This window comes from Moschus berezovskii, chromosome 2 (assembly GCF_049115385.1).
Source record: "Moschus berezovskii isolate FMDL1 chromosome 2, NW_MosBer_1.0, whole genome shotgun sequence".
NCBI classification, from domain to species: Eukaryota; Metazoa; Chordata; class Mammalia; order Artiodactyla; family Moschidae; genus Moschus; species Moschus berezovskii.
Genome location: NC_142461.1, coordinates 91071360 through 91085644, shown reverse-complemented (window position 1 = coordinate 91085644; position 14285 = coordinate 91071360). Strand labels below are relative to the sequence as shown.

The 14285-nt window shown below is 40.3% G+C and overlaps 1 protein-coding gene across 5 annotated transcripts in view; it reads right to left on the bottom strand.

Moving 5' to 3' along the window:
• LYPD6B (LY6/PLAUR domain containing 6B) overlaps positions 1–14285 on the bottom strand; it is a 255515-nt gene that overhangs the window by 111265 nt on the left and 129965 nt on the right. For 3 of the 5 annotated variants that reach the window (XM_055398195.2, XM_055398193.2, XM_055398198.2), the window contains exon 2: positions 4099–4169. The exons of the other annotated variants lie outside the window; for them this stretch is intronic. The gene's annotated coding sequence lies outside the window, so the exon portion shown is untranslated. The remainder of the gene's footprint in view (positions 1–4098; positions 4170–14285) is intronic. 5 annotated transcript variants of the gene reach the window in all.

Genomic DNA, 14285 nt, shown 5'->3' with positions numbered 1-14285 from the left:
TTCATTCACATTCCATCCTTGCAGCTCAATACTAAAAACCAAGGCACAGTGAAGGTAGAAAGGATACTTCCCACCCTCTTCTTCTCCTTTCCTCTAGCAAAGAACAACATCCTACAGAAAGCCAAAGCTATTAAATGCTCCAAGAAGTTCTGTTGCTCCTGCAGCAGCCCATCTAGAACCTTACTGTATAGATCAACCACTGAATGTATTTTGACTTAGCAGTTCTGACACCTTTGAAACCTGCCCACACTTCATGGTTCCCAAAAATGTTCTGAGTGTTTTTCAAAGGGAACAGAAATCAAAGAGAACATCTGGTTATGTCTTTGAAATGAAACATGGTTATACTGACTCCCTTTCCAATATCTTAAGTCAAAAGAAGTAGGGGGAGTGTACTAAGACTACTGATTAACAATGATACTAAATCACACACACACACACACACACACAGAGATACTATACAGCATTCATGAACCTCATTAAATGGACCACACAGCCCCAGAGTACCATGGGTACAAACGCTACTTTGAACTTCAGAATCTTTGAAGCCAAAGCGTTCACCCTCCCAAATATGAGTCTGTAAATCCCTTACTGAGTTTAGTGAAAGAGGAAGTAACCCAGATATGCACAGAAATCGGTGGCTGCGGGTCACTTAAATCACAGGAGACCTGGGAACCAACAAAAAGAGAATCATAAAATACAATTAAATAAGCAGTAAACTGTCTGATCCAGAGTTGCTGTTGGTTCTGTCACTACAAGGGAATATACCACAATGAAAAAGAAAAAATGAAGTTTAAGAATAAATAAATAAATAAAAGCATCAGTCCACAGAAGCCAAGGGGCTTCAAGCAGGCCATAATTCTAAACCTCAGTACTCTGGCTTGACGTTTGCTACCAAAGTGCTCTACTAAACTGCCTGCCAAGGAGCAATGAAGCAGAGCTCTAGCAATTCTTTCAACAAGCTACCGAGAGTGGAAGGCTAATTTAATGGGGCAGGGCCAAGCACATTTAACAAACTGCACATCTGTAAGATGGAAATAAGCTGTCCTCATCTTCAGCAGTAACTCTCCCTGCTAAGGAGCTCCAAAATGGTGTTGAAGCCTTTCTCCCTCTCTGTGTGTAGCTGCCAACGAATTTGTTTCCATCTGCAGAAAAGAGGCTGCCAAAACATGAGGCTTTACCCAGCACCACTGCAGCCACCGGAGCCATGAATGGAAAAACTTGAGCAGCATCCGATTCCTTTCCTGGAGAAAGGACACAAAGAATCAGGTCTACTTGTCCTTAACCTACACACTTTTTCCAAGTTTCTTTCCCCTTACCCCAAAGGAAATCAAATCATGGCACATGGAAGGTGAGTCCATTTCCACATCAACCTTTTGAGTGTGTACCAGGAAGCCTGGACTCCACCTAGAATGTTGCTTTTATTTGCTGCACTCGGGGTGTCTCGCTAAGCCTGAAAAAGGTAGCCTACTAGACTGACTAGTAAAGTTTTGGGGGATAAGTAAGAGCAAAAATCACAAAGAATGGCCAAAAAGGATTGATGATGAAAATAATTCCTTCAAAGAGAAAAGCATCCAGAAAACTCCACAGAATTAGAGACTCCTTAGTGATGGACAGGGAGGCCTGGCGTGCTGTGATTCATGGGGTCGCAGAGAGTTGGACACGACTGAGCGACTGAACTGAACTGAACTGAGAGTGGCAGCACTCCTGGGTATCATTTCAGCCGCTTCTTTGTGCTTTGGAGATGAGGAAACAGACCGAGAGAGGAAGTGACATGCCCCAAACTACAGTACGTGCCAGAGCACAGCTGTGTATCACAGGTCCTTTCATACTGTGAAGCTGCCTCTTCCAGAAATGGAATCGTGAGCATCAGCCATGCTGCAGAAAATCAAATAAAACAGGACAGACGAGAGTTGGAGTTGTCATATCCAGAGAAGAGCCACGTCTGAAATGGAGGTCATCAGGGTGTCTCGCTCTAGACAATTTCCTGTGAGACTATTCGAGTCACTTAAGAGACAGACTTAAGACTCAGCAATCTCGAGCTCTCTGTTGCCCTCATTACTGACAACTCTCCCATCCTTCGGTCATCAAACTTAGGGAGAAGTGCCACTGACCAGACACATGGCCCACACCCACATTTTCTTTGGGGGCCTGCAGACAGGTAACATTCAACCTATAAACGATTGCAGGACACTGACCGCCTACATCGCCTTCCCACTGTGCCATCTTCCTTCTTTATCTCATATTTTGTCAGTGTGTCTTTTACTCCCTTCCCTCTTTCTCATCTTTTCTCAGTCCTGGCAGCATAACTAAGAGAGTTGTTTAGACCTGCTGATAACTGATAGGAAATAAAATAAGAAATTGCTGCTTGCCACAATGAAGTTAGAACACTCCCTCACACCATACACAAAAACAAATTCAGAATGGCTTGAAGACTTAAATGTAGGACATGATACCATAAAACTCCTAGAGGAAAACACAGGCAAAACATTCTCTGACAGAAATCATAGCAAGGTTTTCTTAGTTTGGTCTCCCAAGGCAATAGAAATAAAAGCAAAAATAAACGAGACCTAATCAGACTTATAAGCTTTTGCATAGCAAAGAAAACCATTAACAAAAGACAACCTAAGGACTTGGAAAAAACGTGTGCAAAACAGGCAACCGACAAAGGCTTAATTTCCAAAATATATGAAAAGCTCATACAGCTCAATAACAAAAACAAACAACCCAATCAAAAAATGGGCAGAAGACTTAAATACGGCCTTTCCCCAAAGAAGACATACAGATGGCCAACATAAGAAATGATGTTCAACTTTGCTACTTATTAGAGAAATGCAAATCAAAACCACAACGAAGGATCACCTCACACCAGTCAGAATGGCCATCATCAAAAAGTCTACAAATAATAAATGCTGGAGAGGGTATGGAAAAAAAAGAACCCTCTTACATCGTTCATGGCAATGTAAATTGGTGCAGCCACTATGGAGAACAGTACAGAGATTCTTCATGAAACTGAAAACAGAGTTGCCATATGATTCAATAATCCCAGTCCTGGGCTATATCCAGAGAAAATGCAAATTCAAAAAGTTACATGCACCCTAATGTCCACAGAAGTACTATTTACAATAGCCCATACATGGAAGCAACATAAATGTCCATCAATAGATGAATGTATACACACACACACATACACACAATGGAATATTACCTAGCCATAAAGAAGAATGAAATAATGCCATTTGCAGCAAGGGAGGGACTTAGAGATTATCACGCTAAATGAATTAAGTCATAAAGAGAAAGACAAATATCATATGATATCACTTATATGTGGAATCTAAAATACGACACAAATGAACTTATTTACAAAACAGAAACAGACTCACATAGAAAACAAACTATGGTTACCAAAAGGGAAAGGAGGGGGAGGGATAAATTGGGAGTTTGGGATCAGCAGACACAAACTACTGTATATAAAAAGAGATAAACAACAAGGTCCTACTGTATAGCACTGGAAAGTATATTCAATATCTTATAATAAATCATAATGGGAAAGAATATGAAAAAGCATACACAGACATATATCTCTGTATGCATATACATGTGCATGTGTGTATATACACACACAAAAGTGAATTCCTTTGCTGTACACCGGAAACTAACAACATTTTAAATCACCTCTATTTGAATTTTAAAAAAAGAAATTGCTGCTTATCATCAATGAACAGAAATACAAGATCAGGACTGAGAGCTGTTTGAAGTACATTCCTGTTAAAAACATTCAGGAAGCTGCAACATAAAAGTACTTGAGATGAAATGAATTCAGGATCACAAATTAAGATCAACAACCACCTCTACATTGAAACATTACAAGACACAGCTCAGTATCAAAAGTTCTTTCATAAGAAGTCGATATGATTACAGGAAGATATAGAAATCACAGTATTTAACAGATGTGCAAGCAGTATAATCCCCAAGATTAATGAAACTTCAGATCACCACTGTTTAGTATAGTTTTTGCTAAGCACGAGTAGCTCATATGGTAAGGATTTGTAGTTCAATCAAAATATCTTCTCTGCATCCACTTGTGAACATAATACTCACAACATCCATGTGATTAACAAAAGCAGCCTAGTCCAGGAGGGTTGCCAAAGGCAGGCAGCAGCGTGGCATATCTAAACAAATGAACATGGAAAGGTATCATTATGACTGATGCTGTAGACAATTGGGATAAAAAGCTTTTATAGTAAGTAAGAGGCTTTTGGCAGGGGACAAGTCTTAAAGAGGTCCTTAGGCTCAGTAACCTTTCCCAGCCACAAACCAGATACAAGAAAGATCCAGACTTCAGAAAGTGTCCTCTTGTCCCAAGGCAGAAATATCCAAAGAATATAGACAGAGTGGATGCAAATTTTCAGCAGTGGCGGGAACAGGAAACAGCACAGGCAATGCTCCTCTTTCCAATCCAAGAGAATCACTTAATTCAGCCCCGCTATAACCAAGAGTCTCAGTGGATAAAGAATTCACCTGCTAATGCAGGAGACACAGGAGACACGGGTTCAATCACCAGGTGGGAAAGATCCCCCAGAGGAGGGCAGAGCAACCCACTCTAATACTCTTTACTGGAGAATCCAATGGACAGAGAAGCCTGGTGGGCTGCAGTCGTTCATCGGGTCACAAAGAATCAGACACAACTGAGCATATATGCACACATGACTTAGTGGCACCAGGCCACCCTCTCTTTTTCATACGTGGAAATCTTTGGTTTTTGAGCAAGCACCTTGAACTTTACCTCCAGGTATAAAAAAGAACTTGCCAGGTACCTAAGATGGATGACTAACTTTCAGCCCTCCTTAATTAATCACTCCATGGATGTCTGCCTAAATAAATACTCATTATGGAATGACTACAGGACAGAAGCCAAAACACTCTGATGTCCAAATTAAAACAGTTGGCTCTTCCTCCTTCTCCTCCCCTTAAAAAGGTATTTAAAGGTCCCCCCCCCACCTCGCTGCTACTGCTACTGCTAAGTTGCTTCAGTCATCTCCGACTCTGTGCGACCCCACAGACGGCAGCCCACCAGGCTCCCTCATCCCTGGGATTCTCCAGGCAAGAACACTGCCATTTTAGAAGAAGGGGCTGGAGGACAGGTCAACGGAGTGGTACAAACAAAGTCTTCAGCGGGAGACTCACAGATGGAGGAGGTCCTGGCTGTGTCTTAGAGAAACCCAAAGCACAGAAATATAAGGCTTGTCCTAAAATGTGGAGGGAGAAAAGCAGCTGTTCGGGATCCTGGTCCGATAGGCCTTTCAAAGGAATACAGAGAAGAAGGGGTGCATTCCTTATATTTGAGCGTAAGGCCTACAGCACCCAGGCTCCTGGATCAAAGGTAGGAGCCTCTGATGGAGCAGAAGCAGGAGTCCAGGGAGGAAAAAAAAAGAACAGAACAAAAAGCCACTTTGTTCACAACAGGAAAACCCATGCCAAGAAAGACTGCCGTTGTTGTTGTTCAGTCTCTCAGTCATGTCTGACTCTTTGTGACCCCACGGACTGTAGCCCACCTGGCTTCCCTGTCCTTCACTATCTCCTGGAGTTTGCTCAAACTCATGTCCACTGAGCCAGTGATACCACCCAACCATCTTATCGTCTGTTGCCCCTTTCTCGTCCTGCTCTCAATCTTTCCCAGCATCAGGGTCTTTTCCAATGATTCAGCTCTTGATATCTATCAGGTGACCAAAATATTGGAGCTTCAGCATCAATCCTTCCAATGAATATTCAAGGTTGATTTCTTTTAGGATTGACTGGTTTGATCTCTTTTCCATCCAAGAGATTCTCAAGAGTCTTCTCCAGCACCAGAGGTTTGAAAAGTGAAAGTGAAAGTCACTTAGTTGTGTCCAACTCTTTGAGACCCCATGGACTGTACAGTCCATGGAATTCTCCAGGTCAGAATACTAGAGTGGGTTGCCTTTTCATTTCTCTAGGGGATCTTCCCAACCCAGGGATCAAACCCAGGTCTCCCGCATTACAGGCGGATTCTTTACCAGCTGAGCCACAAGGGAAGCTCACCAGAGCTTTGAAAGCATCAATTCTTTGGCACTCAGCCTTATTCATGATTCAACTATCACATCTGTACATAACTCCTGGAAAAAACATAGCTTTGACTACATGGACCTTAGTCGGCAAATTGATGTCTGGGACCATGGCAAAAATATGAGACAAAAAAATGAGACAATGTTTTTTGTGGTCAGCATGTTAGCCCTCTGAGTCAGGTACCTGTCTGAATGTCTCTTTCTTTGTCCTTCCCAGATACCCTAGCCTTGCTGGTAGGTCCTGAGCCAATCCATTCAACAGCCAAGATTTATAGAGCTCCTGCACCAAGAATTGAGTTAGAAATGAAGTATGCAGAGAAGCATTCTACAGGTTCTCTGCTCTGAAGATACAAAGAGCAGAAAGAAAAGAAAGCTGGATGGAATCTATCAACTTTATCTATTTCATCATGAGCACCAACAGTTGCAGAAGCTGTCAACATCACAGAAAAAGCCTTGTGATTCTGTAAAGCACTTCATACTCCCCATTCCTCCTTCAAAAGGTAACTTCCCCCACCAAGTAGATATAAAGGCTCTCACACACTGGAGCTGCATTCCCTTGACTGGGAGATTGTCTCCGGTTAAAAACTAAGAGGAAGAAACTCCTGCAACTTATTAGTGATTTATAGCTCTGGATGGAGGAGTTAACTGCATCCATCCCAAAAGGAGCAGTTCAGGTAGAGTCTGAGGGTTGGTCCCCTAAAAGATGTACAGAGTATATGTACATGCAGAGGTCAGCCCAGGACTGCCACCTGTCCTAATTCTTTCAGGCCACACTCCCCAGGAACATCCTGTTTGCTATTTTTTATATATTCTCAAGTTCAGAAAATTATTCTTGCTCTGAAGTAATTTCACATGCTGTAACTCTTAGATTTTTCTTTGTTAGTGTCTTAGAAGTCTTGTGCTTAGTCACTCAGTGGTATCTGACTCTTTGCGACCCTATGGACTGTAACCTGCCAGGCTCCTCTGTCCATGGGAATTTCCCAGGCAAGAATACTAGAGTGGGTTGCTATGCCCTCCTCCAAGGGATCTTTCCAACCCAGGGATCAAATCCAAGTCTCCCGCATTGCAGGCGGATTCTTTACCATCTGAGCCACCATAGAAGTCAGTCCCTTAGAAGTCTAGAAGAGATCAATTTAAAGAACCTTCCTAAACATATGGATTTTGGTTATTCTTGCCTTGCATGTCCCCAGTATATAACTAGCAGAGGCTTCCATGTATTTGAAGGGTATCCCCTATATGCTGAAAGCATGGAGTAGATCTCAAAATTCCAGATGCCCTTTGCTATTCAAAGGCAAAGGGTTCTCCCCTGTGAGTTCTCCCTTCCTCTCATTTGTGAAGTTCAGGCAAGTGGCCTGTATAATTTTCACCAGATTTTCTTCTGGAGTATAATCAAGGGCATTAGAAAACTAGGCAACATTAAAAGTCAAGCTATCTCAAGAGAAAAAAAAGGCAAGTCATGCAGCATGTCATAGCATCTGAGCAATGAGCAGATCCTTAACTTTCTACAACACATCTTTTTGTTATTTTGTTAGTACAAATGTCTCTGTAATTGAAATTCTGACATTTTGAAAAGACAAAATTTATGAACTGTTTCACATGCAAAGATTCTCTTCTCATTGTTCATTTGAAACACTGAGTACCTTACACATTTCTTTCAATGATCTCTACCCAGATGAGACAAGAACACTACAGACAGCCTTGATTTCTTTTAAAAGATTTTTTTTAATGTGTACCATTTTTAAGTCTTCTTTGAATTTACTACAACATTGCTTCTGTTTTATGTCTTGGTTTGTGGCCACAAAGCATGTTGGATCTTAGCTTTCCAACCAGGAATACAACCTGCACCTCCTACATTGGAAGGTGAAGTCTTAACCACTGGACTGCCAGGGAAGTCCCAAAACTGCCTTAACAACAAATAAAAGCCATTTCTATCCTCCACACTCCATCCTGGGAGACTCGTGTAATTACAGCAGCTGTTCATCAATAACAGAAAGGGAGAAGCGGTACCAATGATGAGAACCAAGATAAGGAATCTGTTTTCAGAAAATATCTCTAAAGTCCATGATTTTGATCTATAAGGTGAACCAAACAACTTGCTCTGCTAATTAAAACTTATCAGGAGATTTCAAATGCTATTTGAAGGTACATCCCTAAAATGTCCCAGACCTCTGTCAAGCTACCTGGAAAAATGTAATTCAATTTCAGAAATGGATCACATGGTAAGTGTAGCCAGATTGCTGGGAGAAATGTCAATAACATCAGATATGCAGATGACACCACCCTTATGGCAGAAAGTGAAGAAGAACCAAAGAGCCTCTTGAAAGTGAAAGAGGAGAATGAAAAAGTTGGCTTGAAGCTCAACATTCAGAAAACTAAGACCATGGCATCCAGTCCCATCACTTCATGGGAAATAGATGGGGAAACAGTGGAAACAGTGGCTGACTTTATTTTGTTGGGCTCCAAAATCCCTGAAGATGGTGACTGCAGCCATGAAATTAAAAGACACTTACTCCTTGCAAGGAAAGTTATGACCAACGTAGACAGCATATTAGAAAGCAGAGACATTACTTTGCCAACTTGGTCCACCTAGTCAAGGCTATGGTTTTTCCAGTAGTCATGTATGGATGTGAGAGTTGGACTATAAAGAAAGCTGAGCACTGAAGAATTGATGCTTTTGAACTGTGGTGTTGGAGAAGACTCTTGAGAGTCCCTTGGACTGCAAGGAGATCCAACCAGTCCATCCTAAAGGAGATCAGTCCTGGGTGTTCATTGGAAGGACTGATGTTGAAGCTGAAACTGCAATACTTTGGCCACCTGATGGAAGAGCTGACTCATTTGAAAAGACCCTGATGCTGGGAAAGATTGAGGGCAGGAGGAAAGGGGGACGACAGAAGATGAGATGGTTGGATGGCATCACCGATTCAATGGACATGGGTTTGGGTAGTTGGTGATGGATAGGGAGGCCTGGCATACTGCGGTTCATGGGGTCACAAAGAGTTGGACGTGACTGAGCGACTGAAGTGTAGCCAGATATAAAAAGAAAAATAATCTGTCTGGGAAATCAAGATGACAGAATATTAGAAATGGAGTGCACTTCCTCCCCAAATACATCAAAAATACCTCTACATATTAAACAACTCTCATGGAATACCTATTGAATGCTGGCAAAAGATGTCATACAACCTAAGCTGCAAGAAAGATCACTAAATAACCAGGTACTAAAAAAAAAAAAAAAAACTTCTGCAAACAAAAGTCCAGGACCAGATGGCTTCACTGAGGAATTCTACCAAATGTACAAAGAGGAACTTACACCTTTCTTTCTCAAAGTCTTCCAAAAGACTGAAGAGAAGGGAACACTCTGAATGTCATTCTATGGAAGCCACTATTACCCTTATACCAAAACCAAAGACACTACCAAAAATAGAAAATTAGAGACCAACATCTTTAATGAATATAGATGCAAAAATTCTCAACAAAATATTAGGAAACCAAATGCAACAACATGTTAAAAAAAAAAGATTATATGCCACACTCAACTTGGATTCATCCTATGGTCACAAGGATGGCTCAACATATGCAAATTAATGTGATTACCACGTCAACAGAAGAAAAAAAAATCACATTACCATCTCAACAGATTCAGAGAAAGCATTTGAATAAAATTTAATATCCATTCATGATAAAAACTCTTACTAAAGCAGGTATAATGGGAACATATCTCAACATAATAAAAGCTATTTATGACAAATTCACAGCCAACATAATACTTAACTGTGAAAAGCTGAAAGCCCTCCACTAAAATCTGAAACAAGACAAAGATGCCCACTCTCACCATTTCTATTCAGCACAGTACTGGGAGTCCTAGCTACAGCAATCAGATAAGAAAAAGAAATAAAAGATACCCCAACTGGAAGGGAAGAGGTAAAGTTGTCATTATATGCAGATAACATGATGCTACATACAGAAAATACTAAAGACTTCACCCAAAAACTTCTAAAACTGATAAATGAATTCATCAAGGAAGTAGGATACAAGATTAACATTCAGAAATTTGTTCTACCCCTTTACAATGACAATGAAGTATCAGAATGAGAATGTTTAAAAAAAATCCTTTTTAAAACCACATTTAAAAATACCTAGGAATAAACCCAACCAAGGAGGTGAAAGACATATGCTGAGAACTATAAAATACTGATAACAGAAACTGAAGATGATTCAAAGAAATGTAAAGATATGCCATGCTCTTGTACTGGAAAAATTAATACTGCTAGAATGGCCATACTACTGAAAGCAATCTACAGATTTAATACAATCCCTATCAAATTACCCATGACATTTTTCACAGATCTAGAATAAATAAATTTAAATTTTATATGGAACCACAAAAGACTCAGAATTGTCAAAGCAATCCTGAGGAAAAAGAACAGAGCTGGAGTCATAACCCTTTCGGCCTTCAGATAATACTACAAGGCTACAGTAATCAAAACAGTGTGGTATTGGCACAAAAATAAATATACAGATTAATGAAACAGAATAGCATCCAAAAATAAACCCACACACTTACAGTCAATTAATCTTCAACAGAGGAGGCAAGAATATAAAACAAAGAAAAGATACTCTCTTCAACAAGTGCTGTTGGGAAAGCTGGACAGTCACATGTAAATCAATGAAGTTAGAGCACTCCCTCACAGCATATATAAAAATAAATTCAAACTGGCTTAAATACTTAAGAAATAACACCATAAACTCCTAGAAGAGAATGTAGATGAAACATTCTCTAACATAAACTGTAGCAATATTTTAACAGTCAGACTCCCAAGGCAAAAGAAATAAAAGCAAAAATAAACAAATGGGACCTAAACAAACTTATAAGTGTTTGTTACAGCAAAAAAAAAATTAAAAAGATAACCTACAGAATGGAAGAAAATATTTCCAGATGATGCTACCCAAAAAAGGGGTTAATATCCCAAATATACAGCCCATAAAACTCAGTAACAAAAAGAATCAATCAAAAATCGGCAAAAGATCTAAATAGACATTTCTCCAAAGAAGACATACAGATAGCCAATAGGCACATTAAAAGATGCTTAACATTGCTAATTATCAGAGAAATGAAAATCAGAACTACACTAAGGTATCCTTAGGACCTCCCATTAATCAGAGTGGTCATCATCAAAAAGTCTGCAAACAATAAATGCTGGAGAGGATGTGGAGAAAAGGGAAACTTCCTCTACTGTTGGTGGGAATATAAGCTGGTGCAGCCACTATGTAAAACAATATGGAGGTTTCTCAAAAATCTAAAAATAGCATTGCTATATGATCCAGCAATCCCACTCCTGGGCATATATCCAGAGAAAGCTAATTCAAAAAGGTACAATGTTCATAGTAGCACTATTTACAGTAGTTCAGATATGGAAGCAACCTAAGTGTCCATTGACAGATGAATGGATAAAGAAGATGTGATATGTCTGTGTATATCCATACATAGACACACATACATACAAACACACACAATGGAATATTATTCAGCCATAAAAATGATGCCATTTGCAGCAGCATGAATGGACCTGGAGATTATCATACTAACTGAAGTCAGAGAAAGATAAATATCACATCACTTATATGTGGAATCTAAAAAAAAATAACACTAACTTATTTACAAAACACAAACAGACTAGTAAACACAGAAAACAAACTTGTTACCAAAGGGGAAAGAGCAGGGAGGGATAAATTAGGAGCTTTTAGTTAATTAGGATCTTGTCAGAGACATTACTTTGCCAACCAAGGTCCGTCTAGTCAAGGCAATGGTTTTTCCCGTGGTCATGTATGGATGTGAGAGTTGGACTGTGAAGAAAGCTGATCGCCGAAGAATCGATGCTTTTGAACTGTGGTGTTGGAGAAGACTCTTGAGAGTCCCTTATTCTGCAAGGAGATCCAACCAGTCCATTCTAAAGGAGATCAATCCTGGATGTTCATTGGAGGGACTGATGCTAAAGCTGAAACTCCAATACTTTGGCCACCTCATGCGACGAGTTGACTCACTGGAAAAGACTCTGATGCTGGGAAAGGTTGGGGGCGGGAGGAGAAGGGGACGACGGAGAATGAGATGGCTGGATGGCATCACCGACTCTGTGGACATGAGTTTGAGTGTACTCCGGGAGTTGGTGATGGACAGGGAGGCCTGGCGTGCTGTGATTCATGGGGTCGCGGAGAGTCGGACACGACTGAGCGACTGAACTGAACTGAACTGAAGACCCATAAGCCTCTTGATGAAAGTGAAAGAGGAGAGTGAAACGGTTGGCTTGAAGCTCAACATTCAGAAAACAAAGATCATGGCATCTGGTCCCATCACTTCATGGGAAATGGAAAAACAGTGGAAACAGTCTCAGACTTTATTTTTTTGGGCTCCAAAATCACTGCAGATGCTGACTGCAGCCAGGAAATTAAAAGACGCTTACTCCTTGGAAGGAAAGTTATGACCAACCTTGATAGTATATTAAAAAGCAGAGACATTACTTTGCCAACAATGGTCCGTCTAGTCAAGGCTATGGTTTTTCCCGTGGTCATGTATGGATGTGAGAGTTGGACTGTGAAGAAAGCTGATCGCTGAAGAACTGATGCTTTTGAACTGTGGTGTTGGAGAAGACTCTTGAGAGTCCCTTGTACTGCAAGGAGATCCAACCAGTCCATTCTAAAGGAGATCAATCCTGGGTGTTCATTGGAAGGACTGATGCTAAAGCTGAAACTGCAATACTCTGGCCACCTCATGCGACGAGTTGACTCACTGGAAAAGACTCTGATGCTGGGAAAGGTTGGGGGCAGGAGGAGAAGGGGACGACAGAGAATGAGATGGCTGGATGGCATCACCGACTCTATGGACGTGAGTTTGAGTGAACTCCGAGAGTTGGTGATGGACAGGGAGGCCTGGCGTGCTGTGATTCATGGGGTCGCGGAGAGTCGGACACGACTGAGCAACTGAACTGAACTGAAGACCCACAAGATCCTACTGTATCGCATGGGGAACTTTATTCAATATCTTGTAATAATCTATAATGGAAAAGAACCCAAAAATATAAATATCTGAATACATATATATCAGGTTGTACATATATATATATACATGTGTGCATATAAATATATATATATCACTTTGCTGTATACCAGACACACAACATTGTAAATCAAATAAACTTCAAAAAAAAATAAAAATTTAAAAAGAAAAATTAGATACAAACCTGATTTTCAAGAAGCAAATGCTGGCAATACCATACTCATGTGGAATGAGCGACTTGAAAAATAGGTTATGTCTTTTTCTTTAAATAAATAAATCAGTTGAATGCATATGTTACATGAAAATGTACCTCTTAAAGAAATTAAACTCCCAAATATGTGATTCTATTTTTTCCTTAAAAAATACTCATTTGCCTATGTAGTACTGTATTTTGAAGACACACTCCTAACCAACGACCTCAAAGTAATCAGTACAGTAAAAAAAGATCATAAGTTAGTTAGTGTGTGAAACACTAGGTGATTAGCACACCTTTATACCTCAGAAGCCAAAAGTAGTTCCACAGATCAGCCTACTCTTACACACACATTAGCTCTAACCAAGAGACATCAAGGAACTGGGGCATTCTATCAAGAGATTAGTCAGATTTTCTACTTCTATCCCATATTCTGAGAAGTCCTGCTACAATATTACAAGGTCCTAGATAAATAGAAAAGCAAACTTTACAATGCATTTCTGACCATCAAAGAAAGTAAAGAAAATATTTAAAAGGAGTGGAAAGAAAACGGAAAGCAAAGGGAGGGAGGAAGGAATGGGGAAGAAGTTTAAGGTAAATTCAGAATCGTAACTGGCGAGCACATACATTAGTCAAGATCACTCTAGGAGAAGATGCTATTCAGTCTCCGGCATCAAAGACTGAACTCCCATCCCTCATATGATGGGTTAGCTGGGTCCAAGGCTTGTGCATTAAGCTGGGACCCATGAAAGCAGCTTATGTAGTCCCAGGTCCGTCCTGTCCCCAAATTCCAGGACATAAGAAATGCACATTTTCTTTGGAGGAAAACTCTCAACTTAAGCCCTTAATACTACTGTAAATTAAATCAAATACAAACTCTCAGAAAAAAAATATTCCTCACCCTCAAAACACGAAGCAACATAAATCAGAGTGGCCAGAAACAATAAACAACAGAAAGTGA